The sequence below is a fragment of the Bufo gargarizans genome, chromosome 4 (assembly GCF_014858855.1).
Source record: "Bufo gargarizans isolate SCDJY-AF-19 chromosome 4, ASM1485885v1, whole genome shotgun sequence".
In the NCBI taxonomy this organism is placed as follows: Eukaryota; Metazoa; Chordata; class Amphibia; order Anura; family Bufonidae; genus Bufo; species Bufo gargarizans.
This window is the reverse complement of record NC_058083.1, coordinates 350,506,851-350,521,333: the sequence shown is the minus strand read 5'-3', so window position 1 is coordinate 350,521,333 and position 14,483 is coordinate 350,506,851. Positions and strand designations below refer to the sequence as shown.

Below are 14,483 nucleotides of genomic sequence, written 5' to 3'. Positions count from 1 at the left end.
ATCCTCACGATTGAGCTTCTGAATTATCCTGGGAAGTAGAGGCAGGGGTGGAAACGCGTAACAGAGATCCCAGTCCCATTGTATCGTGAGCGCGTCCAGAACCCAAGGATTGTCCCGTGGGTTCAATGAACAGGACGTTGGTACCTTTGTGTTTCTCTTGGAGGCGAACAGGTCCACTTGTTGGGTGCCCCATCTTTCTACTAGTATTTGGAACACGTCCTGATTTAGAGACCATTCGGTGTGGTCTATTAACTGGCGACTGAGATAGTCTGCTTCCACGTTCAGTACTCCTTTCAAGTGAATCGCGGAAATGGATCTTATGTGGGACTCCGCCCAATTGAAGATCTTCCTTGCCACAGACATCAGCTTCTCTGATCTCATCCCTCCTTGGTGAGAGAGGTATGCTACCGTCGTAGTATTGTCGGAAAGAATTTTTACATGCCGGCCCTCGAGTAGGAACTCTGCAGCTTTCAGAGCTTTCCAAACCGCTTCCAGTTCTCTGAAGTTGGAAGATTGAGAGTGGGTTGTTGGCATCCAGGAACCCCGAAAGAAATGATCTCCCACTTTCGCTCCCCATCCTTTTTCTCTTGCGTCTGTGAGCACTTGAATGTAGGGCGTTTTCTCCCAGGGAACTCCTAAGGACAGGTTGTTTGTGCTCTTCCACCAGTCTATAGAGGCCTTCACTGCTGGAGGGATCAGAACTTTGTGATCCAAAGAAGACTGCTGCCTGTTCCAGATTCTGAGAATCCATGACTGGAAAGATCGGAAGTGGGATTGGCTCCATGGGACAGACGGAATGCAGGATCAGAGAAGACCTAGAAGACTCATGGCTTCTCTTATGGGACAAGACCTCCTGTTCTGAAACAGTCGGACTTTCAATTGGAGGTTTCTGACCTTGTCTGGTGGGAGAAAGGTATGTTGAACTCGGGAATCCAGGACAACCCCTAAACACTGGATTGTGCTGGAGGGTAGAAGATTTGATTTCTTCTGGTTCACCAACCACCCTAGATCTTGGATGAGAGACAGGAAGGTTAGTAAGTCTTTTCTGAGTTTGCTCTCTGAATTCCCAATCAGGAGGAAATCGTCCAGGTATGGTATAATCACCAGTCCCTTGCGCCTCAGGAAGGCCGCCATTTCGGACCACCAGCTTCGTGAAGCCTCTGGGAGCAGTTGATATCCCAAAGGGAAGAGCCGTAAACTGGAAGTGACAGGTTACTCCCCTGTGGTCTTGGATGGCAAATCTTAACAACTTTTGCGAGTCTGGATGGATTGGGACGTGGTAGTAAGCATCCTGTAGATCTACTGAACACATCAGAGCATCTCTCCCTATTAAAGGAATCAGGGATTTTAGGGATTCCATCCTGAATTTTCGATATATTATGAATTTGTTCAGGGCCTTTAGATTTATAATAGTCCGGAATGAGCCTTCTTTCTTGTCTACCAGGAAAAGATTTGAGTAGAACCCCTATCCTAGCTGTGTTGATGGAACCTGTACTACCACGCCCATTTCCAGAAGGCTCTGAATTCCCTGGAGAATTTTCTTGCGTACATTCGAGGAGCTCGGGTTGGTAACAATGAAGCGGTCTGGGGGAGATGAAGAAAGTTCAATTCGGTATCCAAATTTTATGATGTCCCGGACCCAAGGGTTCAGGGTAATGGACTTCCAAGGAGCCAGAAAATTCTTCAATCTCCCCCCGACTTTGGCATGATTGTTTATCCGAGGATTTGTTTTGAGAGGAGGAAGGGGTACTTCTACCATTGCCCCCTTTGGGATAGCTCCAACGTCCTGACTTCCCCTTATCCCTATAAGATTTGTTCTGGCTGTTGGGGGCACGAAAGGGATATTTCCTTTTATAGGGTCTTTCCTCTGGGAAGCCTTTTTTCTTGTCCGCAGCCTTCTCTAAGATACGGTCCAGGACAGGGCCGAAGACATATTCTCCTGAGAACGGAATGGAGCATAACTTCATTTTTGAAGTGTTGTCTCCTGACCAGCTCTTCATCCACAGAGCCCGGCGGGCCGCGTTGCGTCTTTGGCAGCGAATCTGAGAGATTCTGCCGAGGCATCTGCCATGAATGCCGTGGCGGACTTTAGTAAGGGGAGGGACCTTAAGATTTCTTACCTAGGGGTGTGGTCCCTAATGTGAGACTCCAATTCGTTTAGCCACAACCCCATGGACCTTGCCACCGAGGTGGCGGCAATATTCACTTTTAAATTAAACATGGCGGCTTCCCAAGATTTTTTTTTTTTAAAAGACTATCTGCCTTCCTATCCACGGAGTCGCGTAACTGGGAGGCATCCTCAAAGGGCAAGGCAGTCTTTTTTATTGACCTTTGCCACTTGAACATCGATTTTTGGTGTTTCGTTAAAATTTTTGCCTTCATTAGGGTCAAACAATAGACGATTCCTAAAGGACCTGGACACCCCCAAGCGCTTCTCTGGATTGGACTATTCATCAAGCACCATATCTCGTATGTTTTCGTTGATCGGGAAAACCAGTTTTTTTTTTAACCCGGAGTCTCCCGAACATCTCATCCTGTACGGAGTGGGCTTTTGGGGCTTCTTCTACCCCCATAGTTGCCCGGACTGCCCTTAGTAGGTCTGGCATTTCGTCCAAGGAAAAACAAAATCTCCTATCTGATTCGGAAGTCTCAATGTCAGAGGATGCCTCCTCGTCATCCCAGGCTCTGGAGGATGAAGCATTTTCCGCTATCGCCTCCGAATCTGATAAAGAAGGAGATGGTCCCCTCCGTTTTTTGGGTGGTGGTGGGTCCCTGGGTAAGGAAGAAATTTGGGATAAGGAGGATTTCACTTCCTTGTGTATCATGGATCTCAGCTCGTAAAAAAAGGAGGGCTGTTCTTCACAAATAACGCTAGAGATACAGTCCTTGCATAATCTCTTGCAGTAGTCGTCCGGAAGTCGTTTAAGACAGGACACACACTTAGCGGGCTTCCTGATTTTTTTCTGAGCCTCCTTAGGGACCTGGGAAAAATAACCCCAATCAGCTATGCTGAACATACACGGGGATATAGAGCCTGAAAGACCCAAGCCAGAGAGGTGGAGGAGGAAGAAACAAGGAACCTGGTACAGTGTCAGGGCAAGAAGAGCTTCCCCACAGGGGAACTTACGGCAGGCGGCACGGAAGGGTCTCCAGGGGAGCGGGGCTCGGTCGACATGCTCCTCACACACACCGCTGAGATGTTCGGCACTTGTATTGGTGGCGGGAAGTTTTTAAAAGGAGACACATCCTAATGACGTCACTTCCTTTGCCCACCGGAAGTGACGTTTGCCGCTTACCTGAAGCTTAGGCGCGCACCCGGCTACAGCCATGGAGGCCCGGCGGGAGATTGCGGCCCGGAAGCAGGCTCACATATCATAATGGAGCGAGGCCTCCCTCCTTCACCCCTGCCCAACATTAGTACAAGGACCACAGGAGGAACACCCGGTAAGGTGTATCGACATCCATCATCTTCATCTCCCCACAGGGAGACTCTCTCAGCCCCTGTCCTCTGTAGGGATAGGAAACACTGGTGTTGGGGGATTTAAACCCTCTCTCTGTTCCTGCCCCTACAGAGGTCAGGGGTCAATCTCCTAGTGGCCGGTCGTGGTGATGAGGTGGAAAAAGGATGTTATTTTAAGCATGAGTTACTGATCATAACTGATGCTCAAAAAAGACGGATCAGTTATTTTTAGTGCAAACTGACTTACTTAGGTTTCTTTCATACTTGCTGTAGCGGTTTCCGGCAGGCTGTTCCAGCAGTGCCACAGCCAGATAGAAGAGTCACCCACTGAGAAAAGCTGATGCCTCCCTCCTCCCTGTTCCAATGCTATTAATTAGCATACAGGGTGCCTAAACAGAACGAGGGGCACAGCGGTGCAACGGAGGAGGATATCATGAAAAAAAATAGTGATAAGGAACATGGGCTACAGTGTGAGGTATCGCTTTTATAAAGAAAAAACTGGTGAAAGGTCCTCTTTAAGAAGTAAAAGCAAAAGGAAATCCAAATGATTACATTTTACTTTTCATATACAACAATTACCTGCATGTAAAATATCTTGTTCCTTCATGGGATCCATCATGCTTTCCTCTCAAAGGGTTGTCCCACTCTACTCCAAGCCATGTGCCTAAATATTTGACACAACAACATCTCAGTGAGATATACCCGAGGCCATTTAACTACTTCCATGCAGTTACAGTTTTGCCTTTGAATGTAACATACAATCATCTATTATGTAGAAAGTTTATCAATCATCAGTATGATGTGAATCCCTAATGTTATGTATACTATTGTCTGGGATGGAGCATTTCTGGTCTTGTGCTTAGAGTAATTGGTTGAGCACGTACAGTGGTTCCTCAAGTTACACTATTATTTGGTTCTGAGACGACCATTGTATGTTGAAACCATTGTAACTTGAGCCCATATCTCTATGGAAAACCAGTAATTGGTTCCAAAGTCCAAAAATGTTATTCCAAGACAAGAAAGGTTTTAAGAAAAATAAGCTGATTACCAAGACAGATAAAACAAGTCCTTAAGGGCTTGTCCAGCCGTTTATATTGATGACCTATCCTTAGGATAGGTCATCAATATCTAATTGGCAGGTACTGACACCTGGCACCACCGCCAATCAGCTGTTTGAAGAGAAGGTGTCTCTCCAAGCGAGCGCATTCATTAGGCTACTTTCACACTAGCGTTCGGGTGTCAGCTTGTGAGCTCCGTTTGAAGGGGCTCACAAGCGGCATCCGTCCAGCACTAATGCATTTTGAGTGGACGCGGATCCGCTCAGAATGCATCAGTCTGGCAGCGTTCAGCCTCCGCTCAGCAGGCGGACACCTGAACGCTGCTTGCAACGTTCGGGTGTCCGTCTGGCCGTGCGGATTGTCCAGACTTACAATGTAAGTCAATGGGGACGGATCCATTTGAAGATGACACACTATGGCTCAATCTTCAAACAGATCCGTCCCCCATTGACTTTCATTGTAAAAATATTTACAATATAATGCAGACGTATCCGTTCTGAACGGAGCCACCGTCTGCATTATATGAGCAGATCCGTCTTAGACGGATCCGCTCTGAACGCTAGTGTGAAAGTAGGTCTTGGAAGCGCAGTGTAAGCCAAGGGCTACATGGCGACACTGGTCGCGGCCAGGATTGCTGAGCAGCAGTGATATCAGAGAAATTAATTGGATCGCCATGGCAGTCGCACGAAATCCAGCCAAATCTGTCCACGACCAGCGTTTCACTGTGTAGCTCTTGCCTAATAAGTACTTGCTCCATTCAAGTGAATGAGTACTTGTAATTACGCAATACACCGTTCCACAGGAGACAAGGAGTATGTGAAGACCAGGAAGCTCCACGCGAGCACCGTCTCCTTGTCAAACAGCTGAATGACGGGAGTGACAGGTGTCAGACCCCCGTCGATCTGATACTGATGACCTCATTATGATAGGTCATCAACAGGGATCAAAGAACTTCTATTTTCAAGTTTGGAGTACAAGGTTAGGGTTATCTAAGAATTCCGTTATGGATTCGATTCAGCTACCACGAAGTACGAACCATAACTTATGGTCCATGGTAGTGGAATCCATAACAGAATTTTTAGATAACCCAAACCTTGTACGCAGAGTTTGAAAACAGAAGTACGCTCATCCCTAGACATCAATATTAACGGCTGGACATAGCAGCAGCGTGCAAGAAGAAAGAGGGGAGGCGGCACACACGTGCCTTCCCTTCATACAGCTGATTGGCAGGGGTACCGGGTGTCGGACCCCCGCTGATATATTGATGATCTATCCTGAGGATAGCTCAAATATTAAAAGCCCAGAAACGGGCACATACAGATGCTGGAAGCTGTAAATGGCTTTCTACGGTAAGGGCAGGAACTTCTTCAGGGTTTTGCATAGTACATGCACTTATCAGAAAAATAAAATGAAGCCGCCTCAACTGGTGTCTGGCACACACAGGCAACATGTAGTACCGCAGAGGAACTACTAGACAACCAATAAAGGTGTTTTACCAGTGAAATTGCCATGATAATTGGTTAGATCTGGAGTCACTATGTTGAATCTAGTTTCAACATACAAAAGCCCAGAAAAAATTCTATTCTAAAGCCATTGTATATTGAGGGATCACTGTGTGTGTGTGTGTGTGTATATATATATATATATATATATATATAAACTAAATACACCGCAGCACGTTTAATGGTGAAAAAACGGTGGGATCCTTTATTCACCCAAGCGACGTTTCGGTCCGCTTGCTGGGACCATTCTCATATATATATATATTGTCAAGATAACCTTGTGCCCGGAGTTTTTGTTTTAGAAAGACTTATGCAAATCTGATTGTTTGCAGTGATCAACAGAAATCAAAAGCCCAAATGACCCCAATAAGATCACTACTGTTAAAGACGCTGCTGAAAGGTTGTCGTCAAGCTAATAGGAGACAACTCTCTTCAGAGTAATTGGTCTTATGTTTCATGTATATGCCAAGGAAATCTAATGTACAGGCAAACAAAAATGCACCGACCATAAACACAGGTGCATACATTGCCCATGGGTTCCGATGATAAAAAAAAAAAAAGGAGATACAATTTTGTTATGGTCACCTTTCATATACAGTAGGAAAAAAACTAAAGTATAACAGCATATTCCCACCCAGCCAATGCCAAAAAGACATTTCATAAGAATCTATGAACACAGACCCGGAGATATGCCCGACACATACTCTACATAAACAACAATAATGGTGTACATATTTAAAATAAATTCACAGCTTATACAAAAACTCTTTAGTGTATGATAATACTGCTTACCTGGTGTAGGTGGCACCGTCCCAGCATAGCGCACTGTTGCATATTCCCCATCACAAATTATACGTCGGCCAATGGGATCACTGGGAAAAACTTCAGTCATTTTCCTGACAATCTCTTACAACTGCAAAGTGAATCAAACAAACTGTAAAACAGGTTGTCTGAGAGAGAAAAAAAAAAACTAGTCACCATGCAGTCAATCACTGGCCTCAGCTGTATAAGGGACATCACTACTGGGGCCAGTGATTGGCTGCAGCGTTGACCATGTGCACAGAACGTCACAAGACACCATTACCAGAAGATAGGTGACCAGTATTCAAATCTTCGAAAACCCTTTTAATTTATGACGAAGCACAAGAACTTGTTATAAAATAAATGCCTCCTATTGTAGTCTATGAGCCAGACTGAAATCTACTTCAGCTCATAACGTATGGTCCGTGGTAGTGGAATCCATAACGGAATTCTTAGATAACCCGAACCTTGTACGCCAAACTTGAAAACAGAAGTTCGCTTATCCCTAATGATGAATGTGCCAGGGCTGACAGCCCCACTCACACCACGCCCCTGGCTAGGGTGGCATAAAAACACATGGTGCAGCTAGATTTAATTGCAACGGTGTTTGGCTTACATTTAGACCATTTTCTACACATAAAACACCCCCTTTTTTATAGATCTGGCAAGAGCAGGGAAAAGTCGCAGATTGCTGTGCCAAAAATACGCTTAATGTAGGCACATTTCCAGGTAGTAAATGTGTACGTGAATAAAAAATTACACCTAAAATATCCAGAGGGTGTCATACACACCGGCACTAAGTAGACGGCCAGGTTCACGAGTCTAAGGGTACGGCTACGCTGGTCGCTGCCAGGATTACAGGGGCATTACAGTATGCCAGTGATCCCATAGAAATAAATGGGGATGCAGTGCCAGTCCCACATGAGCAGCAACTCTGTGACTTCTCAATCAAGCAAAATCCAACTCTGCAGAATTTTTTTGCGATTCAGGGGTTACAGTCGTGGCACACGTGCAAACTCGCACTGCAACCCCATTCATTTCAATTGGATCACCTGTACACTGCGATGCCTCTGTGATCCTGGTCGCCCTATCCCAATACTTGTGCTTGTATTACACCCGTAATGTCCGACCGGATGATTAGACCAGAGGTCAGGCCGGAACTTGCGTGTGCCCCTTTATTTTTCAGTGGGCCTGTGAACTGCTGCATTTCGGAAGAGATGTCAGAGAATTAGGAGCGATTGCCATTCAGATCCTTGTATGAGGTGCCGTGGGGTCTGTGCCTGTCCCTCTACTGAGTGACCCCTCTCACACGCCCGACTCTTTCGGTTAAAGAAATAAAACGGACCTGACGTGGCCTGCTGATTTCCAGTACGAGTCTTCATGCACAGGGATTCGGCCCGCAGTCCTCACACTACTACTTTGCTGAACTTCGTTGCATTGCGGGCAAGATCAGGGCGATGTCATCATGTTGAGATGTACTTGTTGCCACGTGCACATAAATCTCTGTTTAATATTTTAAAAAATCGGTGTAAAATAGAAAGTTGTGTCGGACTGCCGAATAAATGCTAGTAACATGCGATTCCCCCATACACAGTGCTACCGGGCTACACGTTGATTCGAACCTTACAGGTCCGCACATTTTAATTTCCGGGTTAGACGTCATGACGTCACGAGCGTAGGTACCTCCGTTGTCTTTTTACTCCACGGAAGAGCGTCCGAGACTGCATGACTTATAAATAATACTCTTCTACCACCTAGTGGCCAGATGATATATAGCAGCACATATCGTAATGTGATAACGGATGACCCAAACAAAAGACGAAACTGGAAGTGTATGTTCAGAGTACGGCCATGCCACATGTGTGACACTTTTTTGCAGCCTAGGTGGGCAAAGGGGCCCACATTCTAAAGAGCACCTTTCAGATTTCACATGCCATTTTTTTTTACAGATTTTGATTTCAAACTACTTTGCACGCATTTTGGCCCCTAAAATGCCAGGGCAGTATAACTACCCCACAAGTGACACCATTTTGGAAAGAAGACACCCCAAGGTATTTCGTGATGGGCATAGTGAGTTCATGGAAGTTTTTATTTTTTGTCACAAGTTAGCAGAAAATGATGATTTTTTTTATTATTATTTTTCTTACAATCATCATTTTCCGCTAACTTGTGACAAAAAAAAAATTAGAGGAACTCGCCATGCCCCTCACAGAATACCTTAGGGTGTCTTATTTCCAAAATGGGGTCACTTGTGGGGTATTTATACTGCTCTGGCATTTTAGGGGCCCAGATGCGTGAGAAGTAGTTTGAAATCAAAATCTGTAAAAAATGCCCTGTGAAATCCGAAAGGTGCTCTTTGGAATGTGGGCCCATTTGCCCACCTAGGCTGCAAAAAAGTGTCACACATGTGGTATCGCCATACTCAGAAGAAGTAGGGCAATGTGTGTTGGGGTGTCTTTTTACATATACCCATGCTGGGTGAGAGAAATATCTCGGCAAAAGACAACTTTTCCCATTTTTTATACAAAGTTGGCATTTGACCAAGATATTTATCTCACCCAGTATGGGTATATGTAAAATGACACCCCAAAACACATTCCCCAACTTCTCCTGAGTATGGCGATACCACATGTGTGACACTTTTTTGCCGCCTAGATGCGCAAAGGTGCCCAAATCCCTTTTAGGAGGGCATTTTTAGACATTTGGATCCCAGACTTCTTCTCACGCTTTAGGGCCCCTAAAAAGCCAGGGCAGTATAAATACCCCACATGTAACCCCATTTTGGAAAGAAGACACCCCAAGGTATTCAATGAGGGGCATGGTGAGTTCATAGAAATTGTTTTGGCACAAGTTAGCGGAAATTGAATATTTTTTAGTTTTTTCTCACAAAGTCTCCCTTTTCGCTAACTTGAGACAAAAATGTCAATCTTTCATGGACTCAATATGCCCCTCAGCGAATACTTTGGGGTGTCTTCTTTCCAAAATGGTGTCATTTGTGGGGTGTTTGTACTGCCCTGGCATTTGAGGGTCTCCACAATCATTACCAGCATTAGGAGTTTCTGCTATTCTCCTTATATTGAGCATACAGGTAATGAGATATTTTTTTTCCGTTCAGCCTCTGGGCTGAAAGAAAGAATGAACAGCACAGATTTCTTCATTCGCATCGATCAATGTTGATGAAAAAATCTCTGCCAAAAAAAAAAAAAAGGAGGGGAAAGGCGTCTGCCAGGACATAGGAGCTCCGCCCAACATCCATACCCACTTAGCTCGTATGTCCTGGCAAACCTGATTTCTCCATTCACATCAATCGATGTGGATGAATAAACCATTGCCAGGATTTTATTTTTATTTTTTTATATACAAAGTGTTTGCCAAAGCATATGAACACCACCGCCTCCTCAGCTCATATGCCTCGGCAAACGTATCTTTTACTGCAGAGGAGAAATCTCGTCTTGCAGTGCCGCATACACAGACTTTTGTGTAATCTGACAGCAGCGCAATGCTTCTGTCAGAATGCACATCAGTGCTGCAGCTAGTCGATCGGTTGGTCCACCTGGAAGGTAAAAAAAAAGAAAAGAAAAAACCATGCCGCAACGCAATAAATTTATTAACTTTATAATAACATTTGAACGGAACATATAAACTTTATTTAACTTTTTGAACAGAACGTTAACTTTTTTGCTTACTGGTGATTTATTTTTTTACCTTTATAGGACAAACTTCTCCTTTCCTGAGATGTGATCCTTATGCTAAGTGTACCTGTGTGTGGTACTTCCGGAAACACTCCCCAAAGCATAGAGCAGGGTGGTCAGGGCAGTCAGGACAGAAATAACGGGTTTCACGCCTTATTCCACTCCTGCTACAGACACAACATCTTTTTCGGGGTGACGGTTGGGTTGAGGTACCAGCAACAACATTGGGGAAATGTCGCTCGTGTAGACGGTTCACTACACTGGTGGATGGGGCCACGGAACCTCCTGGATATAGGAGGTTCTCGATGATCTCTTCCTGAAATTTGAGGAAGGATCCTGTTCTCCCAGCCTTACTGTAGAGAACAAAACTATTACATGCAGCCAATTGAATCAAATATACAGACACCTTTTTATACCAGCGTCAGGTGCATCGGGAAACTAAATAAGGAGCCAACATCTGGTCATTGAAGTCCACCCCTCCCATGTGAAGGTTATAGTCGTGGACTGAGAGGGGCTTTTCAATGACACTGGTTGCCCGTTCTATTTGTATTGTCGTGTCTGCGTGAATGGAGGAGAGCATTTAAACGTCACGCTTGTCTCTCCATTTCACCGCGAGCAGTTCTTCGTTACACAAGGCAGCCCTCTCCACCCTTGCAAGACGGGTGGTAACGAGCTGTTGGGGGAAGCCCCGGCGACTAGGTCGCGTGGTGCCACAGCAGCCAATCTGTTCTAGGAACAAATGCCTGAAGAGGGGCACACTTGTGTAGAATTTGTCCACATAAAGATGGTACCCCTTTCCAAATAAGGGTGACACCAAGTCCCAGACTGTCTTCCCACTGCGCCACAGGTAGTCAGGGCAACCGACCGGCTCCAGCGTCGGATCTTTACCCTCATAGATCCGAAATTTGTGGGTATAGCCTGTGGCCCTTTCACAGAGCTTATACAATTTGGCCCCATACCGGGCGCGCTTGCTTGGGATGTATTGTTTGAAGCCAAGGCACCCGGTAAAATGTATAAGGGACTCGTCTACGCAGATGTTTTGCTCAGGGGTATACAAATCTGCAAATTTGTTGAAGTGGTCTATGAGGGGCCGAATTTTGTGGAGCCGGTCAAAAGCTGGGTGGCCTCTGGGACGGGAGGTGGTGTTATCGCTAAAGTGCAGGAAGCGCAGGATAGCCTCAAATCGTGCACTGGACATGGCAGCAGAGAACATGGGCATGTGATGAATTGGGTTTGTGGACCAATATGACCGCAATTCATGCTTTTTGGTTAGACCCATGTTGAGGAGAAAGCCCCAAAAATGTTTTAATTTGGAAACTTGGACGGGTTTCCACCGGAAAGGCTGGGCATAATAGCTTCCCGGGTTGGCGGCTATAAATTGAGTGGCATACCGATTTGTTTCTGCCACGACCCCACATGAGCTTAATTCTATGTGGGGTCTAGTACCTCATCATCCTCCACATCTTCCACCCAATCTTTACCCCTGCCCTACTTGTAAGTCTGCAGCAGTTGGCACCTGTGTTTGGTCATCATCAGAGACGTGCTGCGGTGGTCTTCCCATGTCCTCATCCTGAAACATAAGTGGTTAGGCATCAGTGCACTCAATCTCTTCAACTTCTGGCGCAGGGCTATGTGGATGGCCCACGGAAACCCTGCCAGCATATTTATCAAAAAGCATAAGAGACTGCTGCATTACTTGGGGCTCAGAATGCTTGACTGATTTGAAAGGGGGTGAGGTGAAAGACTGATGGACATCGGCTGCAGGTGCATACTCTGATCTTACAACAGTAGTCTGGGTGGGAGACAATGTGAAGGAACTGGAGGCACTGTCAGCCACCCAATCTACTTGCTCGCCTGTACTTGTTCTGGCATCACCCTTTGTAGAGCCGCATTTGGCCCTACCAAATAACGCTAATAGTTCTGTTGCCTACTCGCACCTGATGAAGGTGTTTAACAGGTGCGTGTAGCTGGCACAGAGCGACCACGTCCTCTCCCTGCAAACTAACAGATGGTTTATGTCAGGCGACAATGTAACCGCCAATAGTCAACAATTTAAATTTTTAGTGCAAAGATATAAGAAAATAAATATGAAAGATATATATATATATATATATATATATATATATATATCCTTTTTGGTAAAGAATGAGTCTGAAAAGACGCAAAATGTGTATAAATTATGTGATTTTTATGATCCGGCTATAAAACCCGCCCTAAATTAACAAAATTGAGATGCTAAATGTGTGTAAGTCATGTGTCTTTACGATGTGGCTATAAAACCCACCCTAAATAACTGAAACAGAGACGCCCCAGATGAAGCAGGAGCGAAACCTGGGTCGGGCAGCGTTATTGAAAGAGGAAACCTCTGAACATACGCTAACGTTTGCTGCCGGATGATTTATATACTGGGGAGGAATGCTGAATATGCTCGTTGCTGGTCGGTTCAGTCTGAGGAGGTGGAGAAAGAAGAGCAAATGGAACAGCCACCTAAAAATCTGTAGTTTTGGGAAAGCTTCTATCAAAGTTGTTTCAGCGCGGATCAAAAAAAAATAAAAAAAAAAAATATATATATATATATATATGTATATATATATATATATATACACACATATACACACTTTTTACGTGTTCTATAGGAAGTCAGGGCCTACCTTCCTTTTTGGGACTGCAGCTAAAGATCTAGCACGAGAGAATAACACCATTCCCTGTATTTTAAAGTCTGTTCATACTTTAAAGCGGATCAGGACAACATTGCTTTGTTATGGCTGCACAAGCCTCAGCTGTGGCCTAGTAGGGGGGTAGCTGGAGATCTATGTAATGGCACTATTCAGGAGAATAAAACTTTGGGAGCATGTACAGCACCATGACTTTGGCCCAAGGATTCATTTTTAGTTTTTTTCCTGAGTGACCCCTTAAAGGGAACCTGTCATCAACTTTATGCTGACCTCACTGGGGGCAGCATAAAATAGTGTCAGAAATGCTGATTTAAGCGGTTGCTGAGAACCAGCATCATAATCATTGCAGCACAGAGTCAAATCTACCTTAGAAGAGTCATGGTTATTCATAATATCCTGCTCTCTCACCCATCTGCTGATGATTGGCAGTTGTCTCCTAGAGAGAAATCTAGGTAGAATACTGTCAATCATCAGCATGTGGGCAAGGAGAGCAGGAATTTATGAATAACCATGACTCTTCTCAGGTGGCCATGACTCTTTTCCAGGCCCAGCAGTGGCGACTCTAGGAACAATATATAGGGGGGGCACAAAGATACCACAGTCAAAAATGGGGGGGCAAAAACAAAATAAGTATATAGAAATAAGATTACAAAATACGAGAGAGTTGCGGTCTGCAGGGATACAGTTATAATAAAACAATTTACTTACAAAAGAAGCTATTGAGTCATCTGCTGTGCCGTCCTCTGCTTGCTTCCACGGATTCTTTCCCCTTCTTTCTGTCTCTCGTCAGTGCACAGGCGCACTGTTATGGTGGATCTGTGGAAGACACACTGTTATGGGGGATCTGTTGATGACACATTATGCCTCTCATTGGCCCTCATTATGCCTCTCATCACTCCCATATCAGCCCCCATATCAGCCCTTATGCCTCATTAGCCCCCATTATAAGCCCTTATGCCTCATTAGCCCCCATTCTTCTTCTTATTAGCCCCCATTATGCCTCATTAGCCCACATTATGCCTCATTAGCCCACATTATGCCTCTAATTAGCCCCCATTAGGCCTATAATTAGCCCCCATTATGCCTATAATTAGCTCCATATGCCTCCAATTAGCCCCCATATGCCTTCAATTAGCCCCCATATGCCTCCTATTAGCCCCCATATGCCTCCTATTAGCCCCATATGCCTCCTATTAGCCCCCATATGCCTCCAATTAACCCCATATGCCTCCAATTAGCCCCATAGACCCCATATGCCTCCAATTAGCCCCCATATGCCTCCAATTAGCCCCCAT

General features: G+C 45.1%; 1 long non-coding RNA gene across 1 annotated transcript; it reads right to left on the bottom strand.

The window, feature by feature from the left end:
- Positions 1-4,039: 4,039 nt before the first annotated feature.
- LOC122935741 lies at positions 4,040-8,464 on the bottom strand. The gene is made up of 3 exons (XR_006388822.1): positions 8,167-8,464; positions 6,813-6,933; positions 4,040-4,124 (listed from the first exon to the last, which is right to left on the bottom strand). It is a non-coding gene; the product is annotated as an uncharacterized LOC122935741 (long non-coding RNA).
- Positions 8,465-14,483: the final 6,019 nt, after the last annotated feature.